The sequence below is a fragment of the Melopsittacus undulatus genome, chromosome 8 (genome assembly GCF_012275295.1).
Source record: "Melopsittacus undulatus isolate bMelUnd1 chromosome 8, bMelUnd1.mat.Z, whole genome shotgun sequence".
NCBI lineage: Eukaryota > Metazoa > Chordata > Aves > Psittaciformes > Psittaculidae > Melopsittacus > Melopsittacus undulatus.
The window spans coordinates 40,930,382-40,957,003 of NC_047534.1; the positions used below are offsets into that span (position 1 = coordinate 40,930,382).

General features: G+C 44.5%; 1 protein-coding gene across 2 annotated transcripts in view; it reads left to right on the forward strand.

Annotated features, from left to right (window-relative positions):
• Positions 1-2,552: 2,552 nt before the first annotated feature.
• WIPF1 (WAS/WASL interacting protein family member 1) overlaps positions 2,553-26,622 on the forward strand; it is a 55,641-nt gene continuing 31,571 nt past the window's right edge. For both annotated transcript variants that reach the window (XM_034065426.1, XM_034065425.1), the window contains exons 1-2: positions 2,553-2,646; positions 23,471-23,579. The gene's annotated coding sequence lies outside the window, so the exon portion shown is untranslated. The remainder of the gene's footprint in view (positions 2,647-23,470; positions 23,580-26,622) is intronic.

Sequence of the window (26,622 nt, forward strand, 5' to 3'; positions counted from 1 at the left end):
TGCCTTTAAAGTCACTGATAGTTTAGCACACCAGACATGCTATCAAGATTGGACACTTTTAGAAGGTTGCTCTGCTTGGATCCAGTCACAAGACCTCATGTTTTCATGTGTTTACTAGTGCTAAAGTCTAGCTCAGCCTCCAGCCCCCAGACACGTTCCCGGTTGTAAATTCCCTCCCTCCCTCTTTCTCTTCCTGAAAAATTGTGAAATTGGTACAAAGTCTCCCATGCTTCTCTCAGAGGAATGTTGCACAGACACTGACTTTAACAAAGCCCTGGAGTACTTTCTCCCTTTCTAGAAGCCAAATCCTAGCTGCAGGCAGGACAATCATGCACTGCTTTGCAAAAGGTTCTTTAAGACAGTTGTACTTCAGTCCCTGATAAAGTACAAAGGACTGGCAGAGCTATGGAAAGCAGCTAACCTGCAAGCAATCATGTCCATGCCCACTGTGAGAGCCCTGCTGAGTTCCATTGCCTGTGGAGGGGTTATCTCCAACAAGGGCAAGACATTTCATTCGTTACCATGTGACAGGCCAGACTGACCCACAGGCAAGAGTACAAAGGAGTTTGTAAGCTGCCACAGCTTTAGTTGTAAACCTTATGGGTCATTCAGTGGATTCCCCATAAAGGCAGAACCCTTTCCTAGCAAGGGCTGTCACCATTTCCATTAATCCCAGGACAGATCTCCCATCACAGCACATCCTTCCAACTTTTAACAGCCAAGCAGATCTGTATCAGTGTTTGCTATTTATCCCATATGGAGCATGCAATAAACACATCACATGGTATTTCCCCAGTGTGTAGACAGGAGGAAGCTGTTTGCCTCTACGTGACTTTTCAGCTAACCAGTGACCCAAATGCAGTATGCTGTGCTTAGGAACCTCATGTGGATTTGTGACCCTCTTTAGGGAGCTTTAGGTCTGTAAAGACAGTAAACACAAAGTACCTGCAGTTTTTCCATTTGTGAGCTCCACAAGTTTTGCTTGCAAGCTGATCTATGTTGTGTGCATGGGTCAGAAGAAGGTAGAGAGTACCTGGTTTTGTGTCCATCTTGTAATGCTCCAGTCATGCAGTGACACAGAAACAGAGACATTACCTACATAATAGCCTGGCAGGGTTTGAAACTTTACACTGAATGCAAATCAGTAATGCCATTGCTCTTAGAGCAGCATGTCTGACCATAATGCTGTGTCTTTGGGCAACTGGTCATCTCCCGATCAAAACATGAAAGTAGCTGAGCACACAGGTTACTGAGTCGAAATTTCATCTTGCTGAGACATGCTGCTGCAAGTAAATCAGAATATACATAAGTTCTTCAGGACACCTGTCCCTAACTTCATATGGTTTAGATAACAGTGTAATGTGGCTGCTGGCTTGACCACATTCATTCGTGGAGTAAACAAAACCCACCCAAATACCTCCAAAATGTGGAATCCTACTGAGGCAGAAGTATGTAGGATCGATGCATTGGCTCAAATAGGCACTCAGGACACAGTTCTCATCCTTCAAACCTAGCTACCCAGGCTATGCCATTACACATACTTTGGGGTTTTTTCCATTCAAGACCCAAAAATATTATCAGGAGTTTTGTTTCTAGAAAACTTAGTCAAGCTGACAGGGAAAAAGGAGCGGAGTCTATTGCTTGTCTTGCAAAGCTATCTCTGTGTGAGTTAATTGAGGTAAGATGCACAAATGCCTTTTGGGGCATCATGTAGAGAGAAGTAATTGACCTTCCCACACCTTGGCATACTGCAAACTTAAAAAGGGAAAAGCAAGTACCTCTTCCCCACTGTTTAATTACATTTCTACTCCACTGTGTGTGTCTCTGCCTGCTGCCTTGCCATTCCCCAAGCTCCACTACGCCTCCCCTGCTGGCTGCTATCAAGGCCATGGGAGGCAGGTAGGGAAAATGAAGCGTGTAGAGAGTTCTGCGGACAAATAGAGCATCAGAAGATGGGGTGAGAGGAGACCCTGTTTAATGGCTCCTGGGGTTTGTGGCCTTCCGAGAAGGCCGGGCAGGTCCCGGGGAAGGCACAGAGCACCTCTTCGCTCCAGCACTCCCTGCCAGCAGGGCAATGGAGGCCAACAGGTTATAGAAATCAGAGATGCCAATGCGGGTAATGGGCATAGCCAGGGAACCTGTGAGGGTCTGAAGAGGATGAATTCCTGGAAAAGCTATCGATGTTCATAGTTTGGGCCGTTAGCACCTGGGGACCCCTTCCCTGTAATGGGGTTATCTGGTTAACTCTGACTGTGCTTAACTTCCACTGGACACCGGCGAAAGAAGGACCGCAGGTCCGGGCGGAGGGCACGGCCTTCACCAGCACCCCCACGCCTCCTGGAACAACCACCCCACGGGACGCCCTCGCTCCGACTGCCGGGCCGGGCCCGACAGAACGGGCACCACGACCCCGGGAGACGGGGGGGGTGCCGGCGGGACACCCCCTGCCCGGGCCGGCCGGGCTGTCAGCGGGGCCGGGACATGTGCAGCGGCGCGGGCGGCGGGGGAGCGGCGCCCCAGAGCCGAGCCGCGCCGCTTCCTGCCTCTATAAATAGCGTCCGGCCCAACATGTCCCGGCCGCCGCAGCGGCTGCAGCGCTGGCTGGAGCTGCCGTCCCCTGCCGCCGCCCAGCCCGCCCGGAGCGCGGTAAGGGGGCGCCGAGCTGCCGGCCCCGGGGGGAGGCGGACGGAGCTTCGCTGCCCGCCCTCAGGGGAGCGCGGGGTCTGTGCGGAGCGGGCAGGGCCCCGGCGGCGGCCGCGCTGGGGCGGCTCGGCTCGAACCCCCGGCCCCGCGGGACGAGAGGGTGCAAGGGTCGGGGCGGGCGGCGGCTGCCCCGGGAGCCGAGTCTTCCTTCGTGCTTGTTTTCTCCTTCTCTCTTTTCTTCCAGACCGCTCTGTCTCGGGCTGGGACGCGCTTCTCCTGCCTTCCGAAGCCAGGGCTGGGATCCCTCCCTGCTTCCCCCTCGCTTTCCCGCTTTCCCCAGGGTTGGGTGCGTGCCCGGGATGGAGGACGGTGTTGGCCTCTGAATGCAGCCCTCGGTCCTTCTTGGCGGCTCAGACCGTGCCTCTGCATGGGCCTCCGAGGAGGTGGCTGGTGGCATCCGTGTCCACCCCTGCTGCGGCACCCTGACTGTTCTGGCAGGGTGGGGAGACCCACACTGGGGTTATGGCACACACATGTGTGTGGGTCATGCTACCCACATGTGTGGCACCCAAGCAGGATGTCATTACAGTCACTCATGGAGGTGTTTGTGTTGCAGCCTTCCTTCCTCAAGTGATTTCATCTGCAGCAAATGTTGAGATGAACATTGTAGTTAGGCTTTACAGTGGAGGCAACCAAAGCAGGTCTGTGCTGTGTGAGCTGGCTCCTGGGGGCTTTTTGGAGGCATCAAGTCTGGAAACTTCAAGGAAAGAGTCTTAAAGTTTTAGCTTGTCTTCCTCTTTATTTGCCTCTGCTACTGTAATGGCTGTGCTTTATCATTTAATAAACACCTTGTGCAGTGCAGGGCTACATCCTTTCTCTGAGAGTAGGTGTTCTTCAGCTGCTACCATGTGCCATGCTCAGGCCTATCACTTAAAACAGAAGTGATACAGTGCTTGGCTCTGGCACGAAGGTGTGCTTCTTCAGGAACCCACTGTGAGCTACTTTTAAATTGCTCTTTTGTTCTTGAAACAAGAAGAGAAGGCTGTAATAAGCAGCTGTTCTCAATTGTCTTGACCTCCAAAGGATGGATGGTGTTTTGCTCATTGTTCACACCCTTTTTCACTGTCTTTCTACTTTTCTCTCTCTTCTGTTGCCTAGCTCTTCCAAGTCTGATTTGGGAGCACAATGCAGAGGCCTAAGAGGCCATGGTAAAAAGAAAGAGGTGCTGTCAGAGTCTGGCCTCTGTATGTTGCCCACAGTGTGTCCTGCTTGGGAGCCTTCGATAAAGGCAGGAGGGAGGCAGCACTGCTGTGGAGGGACCCCTCTGGCAGCGCACCTCTCCCAGGGCTGTAGAGCACCAGGCAGGCTGAGCTGGTGTGCACTCTCACCTCTGCCGGAGTGGGCGAGGGGAAGGAGCATGTGAGGAGGAAATAACAGCTGTTCAGAGCACGTGAGGGGAGGACAGGCGCAGAAAGGGAGGTTCAGGAAGAGAGTATGAGAATCAGGGCAGGACAGAGCAGAGATACAAGTGGAGAGGAAAGGCTTTTTATATGTGTGCAAATGTTGTTTAAAGATCTGATTACCTAAGGCAAGAGCAAATATCCTGAAAGTCCAAGATTGTATCTCAAGTCCCTGTTATTGTACTTCCAGAAAGCACTGCTTTTCATTCCTCAAGTATTATCTGTGCCTTTCTGCCTCACTCTTTTAGGCTCTTCAACATCCTCTGACCTCAAGCCGAGTAAGACATTGCCCTCAGCATCTGCCTGTCAAATATGTAGCTCTTCGTGTTGTACATGAAATTACTATTTCCATAGTTGGTTAGTGCAAGTTTCTAAGGAATGTGGAGTGAAAGGCACACCAGTTCCTGTGGTTGGCCTTGACTGGAGTGTGAGCTCTTTGTCGCAGGGGCTGTACCCTGGAGACTGCAGTTACTCTACACATTACCCTTGGTATCTTTGGGATTTCTGCCTCCATTCCTGTCCCTCCCACCCCTCTCTCATCTCTTGCTGCTGCTCACCTGTTCTTCCCCCTGTGCTTTGGCTCATTGTTGGGCTTGTGTTGTAAACCAAATTGCTGAAAGATTCAGCAATCTGGGTTTAAAATCTCTGGAAAAGGCGGAAGAGCTGCTCCTTCTGTCTGTACAGAAGTCCCCTGCCAGCTCTGTGCCACCTCTCCCTTACCTTGCTTTGATATCACACCTCAGCAAACAGTTGAAGCTCTCTGGCTGTGTCCTAACTTCTGCTGCTGCCTTAGTATTTTCACTTAGTATTTACACTGAGTGTAATATTAAGTTACACTTTGAACTTTCTACAGCATTAGTTTCCTCTCTGAATGGTGTAAGGCAGCAAGGTGCTGTCTTTGGGGGCTCTGTTGCTGCAAGACTATTAGAAGACTACAAGATCTTGCTCTTTTCTCTCCTTTTTTTTTTTTTTAAGAGAAACAGAGTTATCACAAACTTGTGCCAGGCCATTACTGCTTCTGTTCATGCAGCAGAGTCAGAATTGAGAATGTGCAAGCAGAAAAAGGTATTAGCTACAGTAGGAGCCATTTCCCACCTGTGACAGCAGGCATGACCTTTACATCTGATGATCTCCAGACTGTGTTCAGTGGAGAGGCCACTGAGGAGCACAAGTAATGCTAATCCCTCTGTGAGGGGAACATGCTGCAGAATTGCTCTCCGTTACCTACAGTGCATAGCTCTAACAGTTACTAGTTTTCTGCCTTGCTTCTCTGAACACAATGCTTTTTGGAGGGAGAAAAGAGTGTGTGTTGGTGTTGTCTGACAAATGTGACTCAAGGATGGGAATTCATAGGTTTCCTTTGGAGGCTCATATGTTGTTCTTACTGTATATATATGATTTTAGTAAAATGTCTTTATGCAGCAGCCTTTAGAAATGTTCTGTACTTTTAACTACCTTGAATCCCCATCTGGATAATGGGCTAATGTATAGAAACCATAAGAAAGAGTGATGCAATGGAGAGGGGAGAGTTTCTTTAAAGTTCATACTTTTGCATGGTAAAAAATATCTTAATTGTGGTTTGACAACAACGAAGTTTTTAAGATTCAAGTATAATTAAATATTTTTGTGTTCTTTCTTGTGACTTCTCTTATTCTTGGCTCTAATGTGGACACTTTCTCCTTGTCTTTGTGTGGTGCACTCTAATGGTCTGTTGGATCTGTTATAAAAAGGGGGTATCTTGGTTCAAAATCTGTGGTGCTAACTGTATTTGAGTAGGGGTAGGGAGAGCATTCTTTCTATGGGGAGACAGTTAAGTTTTGGGTTGGTAGGACAGGGCTTGGTAGTACTAAAGATGATGGTGGTTGTGGTCACAAATCTTCAGGGTGGCTGTTTTGTCTGCCAGTGGGTGTGGAGTTAACACCTACTTGTTGTTCAGTCTTTACTTCAAAGATGTATATGGAAATCTATCTGTTATTGAGTAATAACTGCTGAACTGTTAGTTGGCAAAGAGCCTAAACCAGAGATTATTAAAAACTAAATTCAATAAAGGTGCCTAGAATTATGCTTCTAATTCTATGTAGTGGAAGGTTTTGTTTTAAACTATTTTGGACACTTGTGGTGACCAGTACTATAGCAATGTAGTGCTGTCATGTAGCACCAGCTACATGTATGTGTATGTCTGGGTACCTGAGGAGGAGGAAGGGGAAGGAAACTGACAAACAGTTTACTATGCTAGTACTCTGTTGTGATTCCCTGCAAGCACTGTCCCACTGCTGCTGAGTTGTAAGTGAAATGTGAATTAGGGAGAGATTGGGGGTTTTTTGGTGGAAATAGCCCTGAGCATCAGGGCTCCTAAAGATCCTGCAGCCGCTCTGAATTTGGCCTTGGAGGCACGCAAGTCTGAAAGAGCAGCTGTCCTTGGGCTTCATCCAACTTGGTTCACAAAGATCAGTGAAGAGTGTCTCTAAGGCTGGAGATGCAAGTGGCGAGGGAGCAGTTTTGTCTAAATCTGAGAGATCAAAGGGGTTCTGAATAGAAAGTTTTTCCTTATTCCTGGAAGGAGATAAACAGGAAGGAGTAGTTCAAGAGTCTGTTTTGTACACTTAACTCTGCGGTAACCTTGCTAGTGTTCTACATTTGGTTCCAATTACACATAAGTTGCTTTGGAGTTAAAATGTATAATTCTGTAGCTCCTTAAACTACTAATGTTGCACAAGTATAAGTCCCCAAGATTTAAGCTATTTGTGGCATCCCTTGTCTTAATCTTTTCAGTGTGCATATGTGCGTAGCTCCTGCTGTTTCCTTCCTGGGAGTAAGGCCATGTGGAGGGCCTTCCTGTCCTCCAGTGCATGTTTTCATGAGCTTTCCTTCTCATTTGAGCTAAGCTTGAGTACATATCTCCTGATAAAGAAACTACAGGGTATTCTTTAATGGGAAGTAATATAGAGGTTAAAATAAATGCTGTTAGCAGCTTCAGTAAGCCCAAAATAGCCTGTGCATGTTTCTCTTGTGATAACTAAGGAAGTGGGGCGATTCCCTCTTCCTCCATCTCTAATATTTTTGGTGAATGCTGTGCTTGGGTGCTGAAATAATGTTGTTATGAAGAGCAGGCAGTGTGGAGCAGGCTTCTCTGAGCTTTCATGGACCCTGACTTAACAGGACCAGAAATGAGCCCTAAGAAGAATGTATTCCTCAGCTCCATGTACTGCTTCCTGTGAAAATTGCCAGTAAGGTCCTTGATGGTGAGGGTAGCTAATGACTAAAACTGACTGCACAGAGAGATTGTGGAGGCTCTGTCCTTGGAGATGGTCTAAAAACTGGACTGAACAAGCCCAAGCAATCAGCTTTAAGCCAGGTCAGCCATGCTCTGAACCACAGGAGATCTAGTGGTTCCTTCCAGCTGGCTGTATGTTGTGTTTTTGTATTACTGGATAAGTATGGCTGCTTTTGTCTGCCCCCAGAACACCTGGGAATAAAAGTGGTCTCAAAACTTCCAAAATTGGCCTTGAGAACTCTGAAGAAAGATTTCAGAAGTTGGAGTGCATAGAGAAGCTTAGTGTGGGGAACTGACTTTGCCCAAGTCTCATAGCAGCAGGTCAGTAATAGTGTGGGGAGAGGACCATAAATCTCCAGACTGGCAGACTAGTGTCTTAGTAGCTAAAAGATGTTGTCTATGTGCATAAACCCATCTCCTTTTCCTACTCAACTACTTTCAGATCACTCTACAGCAGAGACTACTTTTACCCTTTAAGAGCTTGGGGGCGGGGGGGTGTTTTAGTTTGGGCTTTTTAGCACTAAAGAACAGTTTATTGCATTGACTTGTTTTCAGGAGACACTGAAAACATCAGATCTGGAAAAGAATTTGGTGAAATAAAGACAAGAGCTGCAAAGGAAATTTTTAGAAAGTGATGTTATTCCCAGTTTGCTGCATAACAATTAATCACTTATAAGAGAGGAGGAGAGCAGAGGAAGCTGCGCGCTGAATCCAAGCTTGAATCTCCCTTTGTTTAAAAAGGAAAAAAATCACTTAAACTTTTTAAAATCTGGAAGCTGAGAAGAGCGCAGATCAGCATTTTAAAGAGTACCATGGAAGGAGTTAAGCTGTGAGTTAACTGCATCTGTGTTTCAAATCCAAGTGCTATGAACAAGGCACCATTCAGATCTTCTGTTATAAGTTATGCTGAATTTGTTAAGCTGTGTTTGTTTGGATTCAGTTGAGAAGAGAAAAAGAAAATCATGGCAGATTTAAAAAATCATTACTCTTCTTTCGGTAGCTTGGTTTTGAAGTGATGAAGCAGCGTTCTCCTTTGCTGTCTCTTTTTGTCTAGCACTTATGCAGGTCGTCTGCTAACTATTAGCAGCTGCGAAGCTATGGAGTTACATAAGCATAACTAAAAGTCAGTGGAGCCTTGCATCATTCAGCAGATCTGTGTATCACTTGCTTGCCACAATAACAGATTTGTAACTCCCTTGACACGGGTATCTAAATACTAAGAAGGAATCAGCAGGCATGGAAAGTTGGGAAATCCTTTAAGTCACAGAAATTGGATAGGATAATGTGTCATTTTGTTGTTGCCACAACCTGTTGTCCAGTTATACACATGCGTTGCTGCTCTGTGGAGGGAGCTGTGCGTCAGAGTAATGCCCTGTAGCAGCTGAGTGTGCCAGCTACATAAAGCTGAATTGTCTGGGCAGCTTTGCTTGGAAGATAGGTATGGCTGTTATGCCCAGCTGCAGTGGAAGCGAGACAAGTGTGAGTGGTTGTGAATGTATGCCGAGTTAACTATGCTTGTTGATGTGACTGAATACAACAAACTGTCTTAAACATTAGAAAAGGCATCTTTACAATGGGACAGGTGTAGAACTGAGTACTTGGGATTTCTTGGCAAGAGAAATAGCTGCAGTACACATGAGAGTGTGCTGGCAAGGACAGCCCAAAGCTGGCAGGTCCAGACTCTGCCCTCAGGTTTATGTCACTGCAGGATTTGGTTAGCAGCACAAATTTCTTCCCACTGAATGTATGTAGAGCTTAGTCTCCTGTAGTTCAGAGCATTAAATCATAGACTATGTAATGAATTTTCTGATCCAGACTCTGGTTTTGTTTTCAAATATTTGTCTTGTCTTCTCTTTTGCTGGTTTAAAGATCTCCATAGGCAAGCGAGACTGCGAAAGGGTAAGTGCAATGTTGTCAAATGTGCAAAATACAATCCTTAAAATACTTGTTCTTGGGAATTAAGAAGGTAAAATGAGCTTCCGCAGGCACAGTGCCCATCCAGAGCAGTCTGAGCACCCAGTGGCTCAAAGCTGTGCCCTGGCCCCTATTTCAAGAAGTGAAAGACGAGTTTGCCTGAGCTTCCACTTTTATTTTCTTGACGCAGTGATGTGAGCAGTTAAGTTTGAGAGCTGCTGCCCTAGATCAGGGGTGTCTCTGCTATTTCTGCTGGGAACAACAGATGGTACCTCATTAGCTCACCTCACTGGCAGGCCCTGAGAATAGTGGGACATTATAGCCACCCACAAATTACCCTGGTCCCTGAGGAAAGATACGGGTGCTTGGAGGCAGCTTGCAAACTCCTGCTGCTGAGATAGCACTGCAGAGCTCTAAGAGGGTGGCGTGAATGGGGAACTGTCCTTTTTATGAGTAGCTTAAACAAGATGGTAACTGGTTTTGTGACTAGCATTAGCTGGGTAGGTTCTTAATAGACAGGGATGATGAAAAATATGGGGATGGGGATTGCTTATTCTTCCCCTTGGCTCCTACCTGAGGGTTTTCAATCTTGCTTTAACATTTGAAGCTACTGAAAACTGTTTTTAATGGAAGTACTAAATGTAAACCATAAAGGGTGCTGTGTGTTGCATTATGTTGCAAGTAAACCACGTGCTCATGCACAGGAGTTTGCATGATTTGATGTATAGATCTCTTTATAGGTATCTGTGCTCAGATGCTCCTTGTTTTTCATGTGGTCATCCATCTTGTCTTTGATTTTAAGACATCTGAGATAGCAAATGCATTTGACATTGCAATTTCTATTCCAATGGAATGAAATGAAAAATCAAACAATAGCAGTGAGGTAGTAAGGAACTTCTGTAATATGCCTATTTCAGTTTTAGAGAGAATGCTATCCATCTGAGGCCACAGGGGCAACACCTACCAGTATATCATTGTTCCTGTCTACAGGTTGCACTTGCAAACAACCACAGACTAATACTACTTTGAAACTGAGAGAAAGATATACCTTAAAAGTACAGCTCTGCCAGTCAGTAGTTCTGGTGGTATCTTGGAACCTGAAACTCCCAATGGCGATGGGTGGCCACAAAACTTTGGCTTAATACTAGGCAACAACAAACCACATGGGAATAATTGTCGCTTGGACCTTCCTACTCTATCTTCCAATACAAGTTCCACATTGGATCTGTATAGGTGGCTTAAGGAGGGACAGAAAACTTGTTTCATGGCATAACTTGCTTTAAATAGATTGTTCTTAATTTAACTGACCTGTATCCCTTGGCTGTAAATGAACTCATGTTCTTGTCTTGTTTAATTTTCATTTTAAGATGATGCTTTTCAAAGTGAAGCATCCAACTCTGAAGAGCTGCTGCAGGCTTATACTTACTTGTTCCCTTAAGTGGAATCTGAGCAACATTTATTTCCTCGTTTACTGGTTATCTTTTCCTTAGGCAGCTCTCTGCAGGATCATTGGCTCCAAATTTTGTTGTATCTTTTCTTTGTTTCATTTGCGCGTCCTGCATGCTGACAGGAGTCAAGAGGAAGACTAACTTGAGCTGCCATAGGGAACTAGAAAATGAAGTGTTCCATAACTGACAAACATCTTGAGATGACTGGACAAGTTCCCTCTTTATTCATCTAAAATGTGCCAGTTGTTTAGCTGAACATCCCTGATAATGCAAGTGAATTGCAGGGTAAAACCCAGTTGGATGTCATCATGTGCAGTACTTAGATGAGAACGCTGAGGGGATTTTGTGCTTCCAAGGGAAAGAGCTGTCATTGTTGTCTTCTGGTTTGTATTGCTTTAAAAGTTCCTCAAGAAAGTTTCCTCTTAAGAGAAATAATGGAGTTTATACTTCTTAACAGTGAGGGTAGTATATGACTGCTCTCTTCTGCTTAGACTAAAAGCTTTTACTTGTCTCACAAATATGTTTGCTTGCTGTCTGCTCACTAATGGGCAAGACTTATGAGGCATTAATGAGACTACAGTAATGATATCACATGGTATATAATACCTCAGCATTTGCAGGTTCCAAGGCCTTTGCTCCAGGCCATCCATTGTGAGATATGGAGAAAAGCAAATGAAAATGGAATGGAAAAAACCTGCAAGAACGGCAAGTTAAAAAATAGTGTATTGTCACCTTCTTCCCTTTATATAGACTTTATGTAGAGATCAGGAAGTGTCCCACTGCTTTTTCTTAGCTAGGAATGATTTTACGCCCTAAGGATTGAGAAGACACATACATACACATAAAAACCCCTGTACTAACAAAAGGGCTCGTAGGTGTAATCCTGAGTCTAGTCCTGCCCTTGATGTAAGATTGCTGAGGAGGATCAGTGCTGAGAAGAGGCTAGTGGAGCAGGATTGCTCCAGGCAAGGTCAGGACAGCACTTCCCAAGGTTTTTCTCTAGGCTGTTTTCCGTTAGGTTTCTGGAGGTATTCCCTCTGATCTCTGGTGGACACTTCTGGTTATTTTTGGAAATTATTATGGTTGAAGGTAGGATCATTCTTTCTTCTGCTTTATAGCTCCAGTGCCCTTGTGACATCATCTGAAGTCTGGGGGGATTACTGAGATGTGACTACTGGGAAGGGAAATACCCCAGAGTATCTGCAAGCATGTTTGATGCAATAAACCTCACTTCTGTCCAGTGAAATTGTCACATTGCAGTCTCGCTTCTCTGTATTTAGCTCTGGTGTGTTCAAGTCCTGGTTTCTTCATTTCTCAATGGAGCAAATGCCCCCGGTATCATTGTCATTTTCTGTAATGTGCATAAGTGCAGCATCTCAGACCCTCTCTCTGAGGATAAGGACAAGGATAAAATAAGGGGTGTTTTCAATAGCTCTTAAGGATATAATTACGGAAATAGCCTCATAGAAAATGAGAGATCTTCAAAACCACAGTTCCCAAGAGTGACATGAGGTGCTGGCTTTGGCATTAAGAGATAAGAACAGCCCTTGTCCCATTTAGCAGCAAAAAGCCTGAAGTTAAATGTCACAAAGTTTACTTAAATCCAAACTATTAACATCATGAAACCTCAAGTAGGTATAAACAGCCTGTGTAGCTGAGCCCCTGCTGGCAGCGTGTAGCAACAGGGAAGCGGCTGAAGCCTCCTGCAGTGTGTGGGGATGCTACAAGACATTGCCAATGAGAGCCAGGGACTATCAGCTCGTAATTCACCCTCTGTGGGGGACCACGGCAGGAGGTGCTGGCTCTGCTGGGACATGGCCCACAGACCAACTGGAAGCATTGGGCTCTGCTGAAATTACTGTGACTAATATTATCACCTTCCTCAAGGGGCCCATGCTGTACTCTCCTTACTCTGGGGCAGCCACGATTTCTCAGGTTGAGCAGGAGGGTTTTAGGAAGCCCCTGATGCTTTCCTCTGTGCGGTTCTTTTAGGTCCCTGCTGAAGTGCAGCCCCGCAGGGGAGCCAGCCAGCTTTGCTGACTAGTCCATTAATTGGACGGTAAGGCAAATCTGCTCTGTTAGCAGCAACTTTTCAGACAGCCATGCTTCAAAATACAGTGGAGCAGGGGTTTTCTACTGTGCATAGGTAACACCCTCAGAGCTATACACCATAGACCTAGCTATATGTTTAGTTATTCTATTCTCTGCGTACCTGGCCTTTTGCTAATGGGAAAGAAACAAAGCATGTGCAGAATGAGATAGAGACCAATGACTGCAAGTTCAGTTATATTCTTGTGTGAAACTTCTGCTAATGAGGGAGACCTGGTGCCAGGCTGCTTCAAGCCAGAATATCATACTAATGCCTCCACTCTGAATCTCAGCCTGCACATTTGAGGCTTATCCTGATTGCCGATTCCCAAGCATGTTATGGGAAGCTACATAGCCAAAGCATTGAGGGCCCAGCTCCTTTTACTTGTCTAACTGTGGGGACAGTAAGGTGTCTTCGGAACCTTTTGAGGCAGTGCTGTTGCTTTATGACCTCCAGGAGCAGTCTCCTGCAGTTTCAGCAGCTGATGAAACCAGGTTTTGATGGTTGGCAATATAGGTAATTATATTTCTGGATCAGCAGTTTATCTCTAAGCCAGGTGAGCTGTGACTAAACACTGCTTTCAGTCAGATTTAGCATAGCCTGAGTGCAACGAGCCAGTAATCCCAGATCTGCAAGACAAAAGTTCCTGCTTAAAATGGCACGGAATGACTTCCATGCTGAAACCCATCATGAAGTAGTCAGATTGTGAATGAGCATTAAAACTGTTCACTGATAGCTGATGAGTGATCCTTTCAGACCAGGGCTAACATTAGGCATAGCGGTGTGAGCACTCTTGCTTGAATGTGCCCCATGCAGCTACTCCACACATGAGTGACATGTAGGATCTCTCAACAGGGCTGAATTTTTTTCAGTGTCTAAGGAAATTGAGACCTTTAGGCTCCAAGACTGTCATCCGGATGTGTTTCATTGTCCTTGCAATTCCCTGTTCCTTTTTTTAATCACTGGTCTGCTAAGTCATAGTAATTGCATAGACAATTAAATGAGAATGTGGCATGCGTTGGATATACATATTCTTACCATGAGCCTCCCTTTCTCCTGGTTATTCTTGGGAGACTATTGTTTTCAATAAATATTAATGAAAGAAAAAACACATGCTCTGATCTTGCACATGATCTGATCTTGCTCACCTTACTCTGATGTAGTTCCAATCAGTACGGGATTGCTGGCACTTGTACATAAGTAAGGAATCAAAGATCTCATCCATTAGACAGCAGAGAAGCTGCTTCTCTTTTATAATTGCCCAACAAGTATGCACAGACTCAGATCTGTGGCTATATTTGGCATCCAGATATTCCTGATGTGGAATATACCACCCATGAGAGGAATGCAAGAAATGGACTAAAGTTCCCACTCATAGGGACTTATTTTCTATTGGGGGAGAGGTCATGAGCTTTGCATAGGATGCTTCAACTATGCAATACTGTACAGCTTTCTTGTCTCTGATGGAATCATGCCAATATATGCTCCTGTATTACCCTGCATGTAGCTATCTCCCTCTCTATTTTCTACCTAATCACAAATTTTCAGTCCTTCCAGTATGAATATTCAGGATGTAAAGGAGAAATAAACTAAGTAGAAGTAACAGCTTGAAACGGTATGGCCCATGTCAAATAGAAAATTGCTCTTATTGATGAATGTTGGTTTTGTGGCTTTAAAATATGTGCATGTTGGTACATCATGATTCCTAAGGTGTAGATTCTTTGTTCACGTCCTTATACATATGTGCATATATGTCCACAAATACTGATTGGGAGTTTGAATATAAAGTAGTGTTTGAATTTAAGTGTGATCTTCTAAAAACAGTTAATGTTTCCTACTGTAATAACAAAGTATATAAAAATTCTTCATCAAATTGTTCAGATCTGAAGCTTTGTAAGCTTTAAGACTCAGGCTAATGCTAAAGACAAATTGCTTGATAGTAAATGTGTTTTATTATTGTCATCATAGTAATGCTTGTATGTTGAAAAAGGTACTTTGAGACTAGTTATGCCATTGCCAAAGTATAACAAGCACTGTGTTAGAAAAACAGGCAGTTTTGACAGGCGAAGTCTTGAACGCACTCTTTGGAAAGATAGCGTGCATTGTTTCTTATGTTGGTGGAGCTGTTAAGAAATCCCATCTTTTGATCAGGTCAAAAAGAAACTGTGTTTCAAGATTATTGTATAAAAATATAAGAAATTAGGGTTTATGTTAAATTAAGTATTGTAAGCAATTATCAGCACTGTTCCTTTTATTAAAACTTCGGTTTTGATTCCTCAGAACATATTAAGGTTGTTAGAAATATCTATAAAGATACGAAGGGATTTCTACAAAGATGGAAAACTATCTTATGATACATATCATAATGCATGTGCAGTGCAGAACTTTTCTTCAGGAGTCTGTTAATGTCTGTATTATGGGCAGGGAGGACAAGTAACTTTGAGAGCACGGTTTGTCAGTTCAGTACTTTTGAAGTTCTTAGTAATGGCTCTTATTCATATGGCTGTTCTCTGAAAGGGTAACCTGTGACTAAAACTAAGGGTGACAGCTGAAAATGTAATGTCTTGTATGCACTAAGCTGTGTACAGGATTTTGTCCCAGAGTTTGTGGGTTTGGGTTTTGTTTTGCCTTTTTTACTCCTGGTTTCAGACAGGGCTGGAGCAGCATGAAAACTCTTCATCCTCCATGTACATGTTAATACAGAGAGGGAATTTGCCAGGGAACTTTTGACCATCATATTTTGTTCATGTCCTGGATGAAGAACAAGATGGATTTGGTTTTATCTGGTATGATTCTCCCACCCCCAAGGCACATGCTAATATATCATTGTTCTGAAGAAGCACAGTAGGCAGCATTAAATATTTAGATCTCTCTCTGAAGCCACAGAGATGCCACCAGGATACCTACCTCTACATCACACATGCTCTAATTCACCCCAAACACCCACTGCTTACTAATCTTCAGCCCCCGTCTGTGCCGATAATGAGCAAGAGGAAATGGAAACAGCAGGGATTATATGCTACTGAGAAGTCCCAGTTTCCAGGCCTGGTTGTAATTCTTTCAACAAACTCTTGCCGACTGTGCTCCTGCTTTGAAGTTTGAACACCTCTGTATTAGTGCTTGACTCCAGTGATTTGGCAAACAGATTTGGGGTTTGTTCTTCTGTAGTTGCATATTAGCGGCTCCACGCAATGGCTTACTCCTGCACTCACATGTGCTGTCCTGCTTGAGGCCAAGAGCAGTGCGAATTGATTAACCCAGTCACTGAAATATTAATTGCTCATATTCACTGGTGACAGGTACCAGATAGAAAACAGTCCCCACCATATCCGCTAGTGTGTGTGCATCGTCTTAGCCATATCAGTGAAGTGGCTGAGTTTCTGTATAATGAATACATAGGGCCTATTTTTATAAGGCAAGTGGAATATGTGGGTTTTGACTGCTGGGGTTCAACATGCTCCGTTAGCCTGGGTCACCATGTCTGGTAAACTCAAATGTGTGGTTGTAAGGTAGTGATGTTCCTAACCTAAACCAAAAATTTCGGAGCCTGTGATTGCCTGTTTAACCCTGTAGCCCAGGACACCAAATTATTTGTGTAAATAGATTTACAGCTGTGTCTATTAACATCCTTGTGCAGCTTGTTATTGCTGCTGGGGTGGTCCTTTATCCATAAATCTAACACTGTTTGATCTCATGGCAAGTGAGGTGAAATCAATTCACTGTCTTAAAAACAACTGTGCCATCTGCAGGGTTACTGGCACATGTCTCCATTAGGTAGCCAAGAGTACATAAAGAAGAGCTTCAGGTATGCTTTCCACTCTGTGGATAGAGATGGTTTTATCTTGTTTATATACAAGGTGAGATACAGCATTACTTATTATGTGATAAACCAACTACTTCTAAGGAAGATTACTGCCAGAAAGCCTGTTGAGGCTTCGATCCTCTGTAAGGTGCCAGTCAGCAGATCCCTCATCTGTTACAATCATGGGGAAATAAGCAGTTTGTTTACAGGACAGAATTTATCGGGCTTCAGATGTTTCCTTCATGTCTTAATGGTCCATGATCAGAGCTGACAGATCCTCTGGTGTCTGTGGTGACTTAGCAAACCCTGCTGTGCTAGAGCAATGTGGACATGGTGAGTTCCCCCTCCAGTGTCACACAGCTGCCTTTGCTATCCCTTCTCTGTAGCCCCACTGAAGGGGATGCCAAGGTGCTGCTGCACTCTGAACTTGGCTGAAGCAACACCCTGGGAGGCTGTTTTCTTTGGGCATAGCTTAAAAGCAGCTGGGAGACTGCTGTGAGTTACCTGCTGGGGGAACAAATTCCTCCCATCTTGAGCAGCCCTGAGTGTCTGGGGGGGGATATAAAAGTACATTTGCCCCACCAGTGACTCCCAAGTACAGCTCTGGCATGGTCCAATGTAAGCAGCTAGATCCTCACATGGAGGCTGACACATTAAAAGTGACTTTATAAACATAGCCCCTTTTTAAAGCAGATAGAAATAACCCATCTCTTGTGAGGGATTTGGGCTGCCTAAAAGCTCCCGGGTGAGCAGCTGAGGGGAAGACAAAGAGGCAGTGTGCTGAGAGCAAACATGGCCACTTCCTGAACTCTTCAACTTCCCCTCAGCCCCTCTGAAGCTTGGGGTCCCACGTATCGTGTCTCTGCATGCTTACCGAGGGGAAAATGCTTTAGCTGTGTGTGTCTCACAGTGCTCTCGAATGTCTTCCAGTGTCAATAATACCATTTGGCCAAAACTTTACATGGGGCAGAGCAGGTGCATCTGCGGACATGTGTTTGCACATGCTCTCCTGCTGCAGCCGCAGGAGCTCGGATGTGCATGCACAAGTAGGTGTGTGTGCACCCAAAGAGGGTGATGCAGAAGCACCCATTTTGTGGACTTGTCTTTTCTGTATTTCCTTTTGTGTGGGTATCCTCTGTGTGTTTACAGATAAAGTACATCTCTTACTAGCTGGGTGTGATTTGTTCAATACTTAGCTGCTGCTCTGTGAAATGCTGTTGTTTGTTGCTGCCTCTTTGCCAGAGGTCGCTCCTCCTGCTTATCTGTGGATAGGAGGGATCACCAAAGCCATTGGTACTCAATTTCCAGTAAAACCAGTCAGATTATTTTAACAGGTAAGAGTTACTGGAACTAATTTGGCTTGTTTAATAGTAGTAAACTAGTGAGCAGTTGTAGGAAGCCCCAGAGCAGCAGCTGGGGAGGTAATCCCTGGCTGGTGATCACCAGGATGCTGCTCACAACACTGATGTCTTCATCTGACACAGTTTTAAAGTAAAAGATGACAGATTTAGAGGAAACCTCACAATTTACATAGAAATTGCATAGAATGCGTCAACCAGAGGGCGCAGAAGCAGCTCCTGTTGGTTTGCTCTGGGCCTCTTGCTGTAAGCTGTGGTTCTGTGTTACAGCCTGGGTGGCAGCAGAACCAGCTCCATGACAGCAGTTGTCCCCTGCTGCCTGAGAGTGAGAAAAAGAAAACAAAACTAACTCACTTATGATCATTAGATCAATTCTTCAATACAGTCCATGACACGGGTTGTGGAACCACTGTGCCAACATACCTGAGACAGCTGTGGGGCATGGTGTGAGAAATGCATGACAGCCACAAACAAGGGTTGCTGCTGAAAGCTTTGCAGCCCAAATGTGCAGCATCACTGTCTATTCACTCTTCCTGCCTTCAGGTTCTTCACACCCACACTTAGGTGCAGCTAAATCCAATCAGTGCCTCAGCACAGATGTTTGCAATCAGTTTCCAACCCCTCTGGCAGTGTAACCCAACCACCCTCACTCAGTCCTTGCCAGGCGGATCAGTGCCTCAGGCATTGGCTGTTGTTATTTCAACTCTCACTAAATAAAGAGATGTCTAATTGATCTCCACCCCCTCCTTTAGCCTTATTGAAGGGTGTTTAACATGCTCCACATGGAGCATCTTCCAGCAGAGCAGTATCTCCTTGCTGATCCTTGTAAGACCATTCTTGCTCTCCTCTGATATGGTAGTCTCCAAACCTGAAAGATATATGGATGCACTTTGCTGCAACTGAGAAGAAAACCCCTACTCTTCTGAAGTAATAAACTGGTTTTCATAGGACTCAAACTCCTGTGGAAGCTGTTTGCCATATGGTGAGACACTAGTACAGGTTGCTCAAGCAAGCTGTGGCTGCCCCATCCCTGGCAGTGTTCAAGGCAAGGTTGGATGGGGCTTTGATCAACCTGGTCTGGTAGACAGTGTCCCTGCCCATGGCAGGGGCTGGAAGTGGATGATCTGAACGTCCTTTCCAACCCAAGCCATTCAGTGGCCATGAGGATGATCAGGGGACTGGAGCACCTCCCATATGAAGACAGGCTGAGAAAGTTGGGGCTCTTCAGCCTGGAGAAGAGAAGGCTGCATGGAGACCTCATAGCAGCCTTCCAGTATCTGAAGGGGGCCTATAGGGATGCTGGGGAGGGACTATTCATTAGGGACTGTAGTGATAGGACAAGGGGTAACGGGTTGAAACTTAAACAGCAGGGGTTTAGATTGGATATAAGGAAGAAATTCTTTACTGTTAGGGTGGTGAGGCACTGGAATGCGTTGCCCAGGGAGGTAGTGAATGCTCCATCCCTGGCAGTGTTCAAGACCAGGTTGGATGAAGCCTTGGGTGATATGGTTTAGTGTGAGGTGTCCCTGCCCATGGCAGGGGGGTTGGAACTAGATGATCTTGAGGTCCTTTCCAACCCTAACTATTCTATGATTCTGTGCTTCAAATTAAAAACATTTCTGCAAACTGGTGCTAACTGCATCTGTCCAAATACATCAATTCATTACCACTCTGAAAATCTGGTAAGCAAATATCCTTGAACTGAAATTTCCCATGCCTGCAGTGTAGTTGCATTCTCCTCTACTGCATTTGTTTCCTCTTTAAAAGAAGGGGGGGGACACTGAGCCTACTGTAAGAATCACATTCAGTGTTTGGTAGTAATACAAAGAAACAGTACAAAAAAGTCCATTGAGTCATGGAGTGACTCAGAAGGCAATTGAGAGCTCTTTGGCCATGCAGAAATGTCAGGGTAAGAGCAGAAACCTCTTAAACACGCTGTAAGGGACAGATAGTTTCTTCATATGGTTTTACCCAGTAAGTGAAGCGAGTCTCGCAAGGTGCAGTGAGGAAGTGCGGCATCACGTGCTGCTCAACAGGAAGCGAGATTGAAGCCACTGGGAAAGCTTAGAACTGGGCGACCTCCAGCAGACTCACACAGCACAGGTGGGTTCCCTTGGGTGTCTCTTGAACCATCCTACAGGGGTTCTGCAGGTGTATTCCCACAGCTTTTTGGCAGGGGTGGGTAAGCAGTGACCTATATGGCAGTTGTATTAGCAGTGAGTGATCCAGGCTTTTAGAGCAGGACAGTATGGGGCAACAATAAGCTCATCTGTAAGTTAACTTGGTTTGTCAGAAGATAGGAGCCTGCCTTGCTTTGCTGTACAATGGCGGTGTGGACCTCAGTCACATTAGAAGTGTGAATGAAGTCTTCTCCATCTTGTTAAGAGTCTCATATAATGAGCAAAGGGTCTGGATTTTGAAGTCTCAGTGTTAATAAATACCAGAGAGTGCTTTTCCAAGCACAGGCTAAACTTACTGACTGTAGTGAGAACTTTATCTGCTTCAGCTGTACCATGTATATAGCTGTTCTGTTTAATTTTACTGGTGTAGACTTTTAAGGTTTTCTCTCATTTCTGATAATTGCTGTTGAGGAATTCCATTCCTGTTTTTCTCTGCTGGAAGGTTTTGGCTTGAAAGCACTGTATTAGGGATGAAACAACATCAGTTTGGTGCTGGAAAACTTGGGAGCTCTCAGAGTGAGGCTCTTTAATGGGGTGTACATTTTGTATTCATGCACAAAACCACATTCATTACTTTTAAATATTGCTAGGCAACTGGGATTAATTAAAAAAGCCGAATGCAAAGTAGGAGTGAAAGTTACAAAGAAAATAAACTTTAAGAGGACAAAATATAGGAGATAGTAGTAGTGCTGCACAGGGTCTGAACCAAAACCAGATACAAGCAGCGTTGGCACACGTGGTGCTGGGAGAAGGTGGTGGGAAGAGGAGGCAGTGGCTGCACAGCCTGCCCAGGTAGCAGCGGTGGAAGGCAAAGGTGCTTGCTGTGTTCAGAGTGCCCCTTGCTCACTGGGCAGGGTAACAGCTTGCGAGGTGGATGGGCTCGGACAGTGGTAGTGGCACTGATGTAGCATGAAATGCAGGTGTTGGGAATGACAGATGCTCTACCAAGGGCATGCCAGACATAAAAATCAGAAATTTGAGTGTCAGGCAATTATTCCTAAAACTGCCTGTGCTTCTTCCTAAATATTTTTTTCTATATTTCCTCAATCCTGTAGAAAAGCAGATTAAGTTGTGCTGCTCTTTTACCTTCTTCATTCCTCTTCGTGCATTCATCTGATCTCAGCATAAAAACATCTACATAAAATGAACGCAGGAGCTCAGGAAGGACTGGGCTGCATGAGCTGGAAAGTCCTCACCTCCTCCTGCCCTGGGAGGTGGATGCTGGGTCTGGCTCTGCTGCAGGGTGCTGAGGGTCTCAGCAGTTTGGGAATAGCAGGGCCCTGTTTCTGGGCAGTAAACAGCTCTGTGGCTCTCACACTCTGCAGCCTTTGCAGAGCTTGCTCTTATGTTTTGAGCTTTGGAGTTTTATGTTCAGAAGGCTCTGGCCTTAGCTGGCCTCCTCTGCTTCTGTAAAACTGTTAAGTTTTGCAAAAAGAGCCAAGGTTCTGCCCCAAATCAGCCTTACTGCTTTATTAGGGTTTATGGCCTTCACCAGAGCACTGTGAAACACAGCTCTGTTTGAATAAGAATGCGATTTAAAAGCAATTCAGTAAAATCCCACTGCAGACATTTTCATTTCAGCCTAATCCTGCCTTATAGCAGCTCATCTCGAGTAGATTGGGAGTTGTTTTAAGCTAAATACAATGTCTCATAAATAATATATTTGAGCCTCCATGCAGGGGCTTGCACCAGGTATTTGAAACTGAACTAAAAACCCTGATAGACTTGCCTAAATGAGAAAAAGCCTAACACTTTCACTCTGCTACCAGGACTGACAGGGCCAGAGCGAGAGAGGGTGTGGGAGAGGGGGAATTTCTGAATGGGCATATCCCACCAGCTTGCACTATGAAAACCAGGGAAAGAATGTTTTTTTTTCCCAAAGAAATTAAAAAGGAAATCTGCAAAAAGAGGAAAGGGAATGAAGAATACAGACTACACAAAATGAAATAAATATGGATTGGAATGTGAAAGACGGAAACACACAGAAAAAAAAGAAAATAGGAAAAAATGGAACCAGATGGGGACAAATTCTGTGCTCAGGGAAAAAGTCCCTCCTCTTTTAATGAACTTCAGAAGGAAAAAAGACTGTGTGTATGTGTGCACAGAATTATAGCATCTATGGAAGAAAAAAAAACATTTTTATGTATTTTTTTATTATTATCTTTATTTATTTTGGTTTCTTTCCCTTGGGCAGTATTATTATAAAAGTTTGACAGAGCTTCAAAGTTAGATGAAAGCAGCTTAAAAGTATCCTTAATTCTGCAAACAAACAGAATAAACCACTCAGAATGCCACTTGAATCACTGGCAGGTTTTGCTCTTCAAAAGCTACTCAGCTGCATTGCACTGTTGACTTTGTGTTCACAGTGCACTTGGATTCACAGCACAGGGTAGTCCAGTTCTGCAAGGGGGTATTGCAAACCTGAACTGCACAGACCAGCGTCAGAGAGTTTATGGCAGAATCCCTTTGTGGGTTTCATTTCACCACAGTGTATTCAAAGGTTACATACCAGTAAGGAGCTGGAGTCTTGAGACTTTGATCTCTAAACAGAAAAAAAATCCATAAAATGCTGAATGATTGCTGTTCTTACATTTTATTTTAAATTGACTGGGTTGTTGAAGACATTTTGTTGTTTTAATATTAAATACATCAAATGGACATGGGTACCTTTTGCTGAGATGTTAATCGTTGTTTGCAGCATGTCTCTTGTCACATCTTGCTGGCCATTCTCTACTCTTTCTTCCTCCCCCTCTTATCCCCTCCTACATGAATGGAGCTTCTGCAAATCATGTTTGTAATTAGCTGTTAAAGGCACCTAGAGGTTGAGGGAGTTCAGTTTTAGCTGGTTTGCTTCAGGTTTTGCGTGCATTTCTCTCTAGACTAAACTATAGAAACTTGTTGTTACAAAAGTGGTTGGTGAGCCATAGCCCTTTTAAGAGGATCAGCTAACTGTAGGAGTGGATAACTCCATTCAGTCTTACCGACACAGTCATCTACACATGTGTTTATGCTCTTCTGCTTTCATTACACCATTTATACTGGCTTTTACTATGCTATGCTGAAGTCAGGTAAATTATCGTAACCTTGAGTACAAACTAGGCCCTTTGGCCTCAGGGACTGATATGGAGAGCACAGTCTGTCTGCTTTCCTGTCCTGATTTCTCTTTTGATGGAGGCAGGCTCCTCTTTACACACTACCATTTTCTCATGCAGAATTTCACTTGCACAAGGAAATGCATAACGGATACATGCCCAGGCTCTGTGGTTTCACATTTAGTAGTTCATTTCTTTTCTTCCTTGCAGGAATGTGCAGGAAATGTCACTGCGATCTAATTAACCTCAGCAAGTATATTCTGGATTGAATTTGCCAGGCCTCCTCTTCTGTACGAGCACTGCTCCTGCTGGTGACAAGGTACAGAACCCGAAGGGTTTGCACCAGGAAGAGGGATGGGAGTGGGGAGGAGTCACTGTGTGGGCAGCTTCATGGGGAAACACCTCTGATGTGTGTCATTCCTGACCTATAACAGCCAGAAGGCACAGAGCCATCTCATGTCTTGATTTGCAGTGTGATAATGTAAGAGTCATTCTCCTCCAGGGCAGGATTAATGGCAATGCCAGTTTACTGATATGCTCTGATGTGGCACACCTTTTGCAGTGTCAGATTTAGGTGCCTTAGGTTAACATTAAATTTTCTGCCAGATCTACAAGCTTTTAACATGTGCAGTGGGGACTTTTTCATTCCGGTAGCACAGGAAAAACAGTGGAGGGATTTAAGACTTCACGAGTAGGTCAAGAGACCTAAGATATGATTTGACCAGGTATTGTGAATTCATAATTGTCCTGACTCAGAGCAAATGATGTTACACTTGAAAACTGCATGGTGAAGGCAACAAAGGCTCAAGCAGAGGTTCGAGCAGAAAACTTGTGCTGTAGATAGGCTGCAGTGTGCTTACGTAGAGTTGGTTCATTTCAGCAGATTAGATATTGTTTCCTCTCTCAAATGCAGTGTGCTGTGAGCCCTGATTGTGGCTTACTGTGATTAGTGGGACAGGTAGAAACTAATGCTGGAAGGATACCAGAGGCACTTGGGATTTTGGTTCTCTGGTTTTGAGCACAAAACCATTCTGGGTTTCAATATGGTCTGTTGGTGGTCCAGGTGCGTTGATGCTTTGCTGTAGCTTCAGCAGCACACTAGTTTTGGAAACCACCGTCTGGAGAAATCTGAGTGCTGGGCTTGGGAGACATGAGAGGGAAGGGTTAGCCCTGGGAGCAGACAAAGGTCTTGCTCCATTTGTGGCTCCACAAGTCATAGCAGGCATGATGAACTGCTGCCAAAATGAGAATTGGTGCAAAGTCTGATATTGTGGGAGTTATTCCACATTAGAGGACCAAAAAAGATGGTACTACTGTGTGACAATACCTATTTGGACACTGTGGGTTAGAAAGAAAGGTGTGCTTAAAGGAGGGAGAAATGCAGGTAGGGAAAATATGAGTATTTTTAAATTGACATATTTTATTTCAAATTAATAAATTGGATGCTGCAAAAGAGCGTACAATGCAATACTGAGTTAAAGATGTGGGATTATGGAACATCTTAGGAACAGCAGTAATGATGAGAGAAAGACCAGATACAGCCTGTGAGGAAAGACTGGAGGAAATATGATTGCTTAGCCTAAAGAAGAGAGATCAAAGAGGCTCGTAAACAGTTTTCACATAGCCATGAAGAGAAAAGGAATAAATTCTTTTACACATCAGTTGTAAATAGGATCAGAAATAGCAAATGAAACCACAGCAAAGGCTGTGATTAGGTACTGGGAAAAGCTTCATTAGCTGTAAGGCTGATCAGATGAGTGAGGGATATTGCAGCGTTTCAGTCACTGGAGATTTTTTGGGAGAGAAGAGATAAATACCTGCCAGGAGTGATATAATCAATAGTGAGTGACTCTGCGGAGGGTAGGTGCCCTCTTCCAGCCCTGCTGTCATTCTGTATTTCAGTCTCCTTGTTGACAGTGACTTTAAATTGTTTTGGTTATTGATGAAAGCTGAACAGTTATTTTAAAGGCAATAAACACTTCCATATGTATGGTACAGTATAACCCATAGTCCAGTTTTCAGGGAGAGAAGGTGGCCTGCTGCTCCTGAGTTTCCTGAGGAGATTTTACTATCATAATTTGGAAGTCAACAGATAAAATGGGTGCATTATACTGCTTACTGTGGGAAAGTATTGGGTTGTTCTCATTAGCAGGTGGCAAGGTAAGGACCACATCTGCCCCCAGCATAAAAGGGAGACCTGGAAAGGCAGGCTGTGCAGCTTTCTCAGGTGAGCAGTTGTGAGAAGACAGAAAACTGCTCATTCTTATCATGGATCTCAAAACTCCGGTGCTAATGGCAAACTTCAAGGTCATGGTCTGCAGTTTGGTCTGCATTGAACTGTGTTTCCTACTGACAAGTTTTAATGGATCAGGGCTCACCTGAAGCAGTGTTTGGGTGCAGAGTTCAGGCTTTGTTCAACAGCAGCCCTCACGCTGCCATACCCCTTCTATGCAGAAGCAGGGCTTTTTCTCTGTGTGGTGGTGCTTGGACCAGGACCACCTTTAACCCAGCCCTCTATGAGCCAGCCTGCTTATAAGGGCCTTGGCAGATACAGAAGAAAACAATGATCCTTGCACCATCACTTGTTTGAGGACTGCCAGTCATCAGGACTGCAGTTTAAGAGAGAGAGTGTATTTCATAAGAGTAAAAACATCTTATGACCCAACAAAACCAACGCAAGCTTCCTTTCAGCTATGGATTTGATCCAGATAAAGCAGCTTTCTGAGTCTGGAAAAAGTTTTCTCTTTATCTGGAAGCCTGTGGCCTCAGATTTGAAGTGATTCTTAACTCTGTGTTTAATTACCAGTTCTGGTTTAGAAAGCAGAGATGTTAAGAGTCATATTTCAGTCTGCCAGGTGCTAAACTTAGTCTTTAAACTTACTTAAAATAAATCCAATTTGATTTTGCCCATGCGAGCTAACCAAACTGCTCAGTTTGATCAGGGTTTCAGCCTTATTTACAGGGTTCAGCAGATGTGGTACTAACTTTAGCTAGGATTTAACAACTGTGACAGCCACTCTGATTACAAAGAAGTTTAAGGGGAAATCAGCTGCCACCCTCCAATACCTGCTGTTCCAAGGCACCTGCACTTAGCCAGCCTGCAGTGACCCATTTGTTCTCTCCTCTGAGTTGTTGGTAGATTGACATTAGCAAAGACAAATTTGAGCAGTCCTGTGGAGTAAGAGGACTTGCCAATGGATGTTCTAAAGAGGAAATGCAAGTGTTGAATGGTAGCATGTGGCTACTTTTGGCTTTGTGGGTATGTATTTTCTTGGCAGTGGTATGCCATACATACTGGTTTGGGGTTTTTGGGGTTTTTTTAGATTAAACAGCACAAAACTACTACTTTTCATACAAAAAGC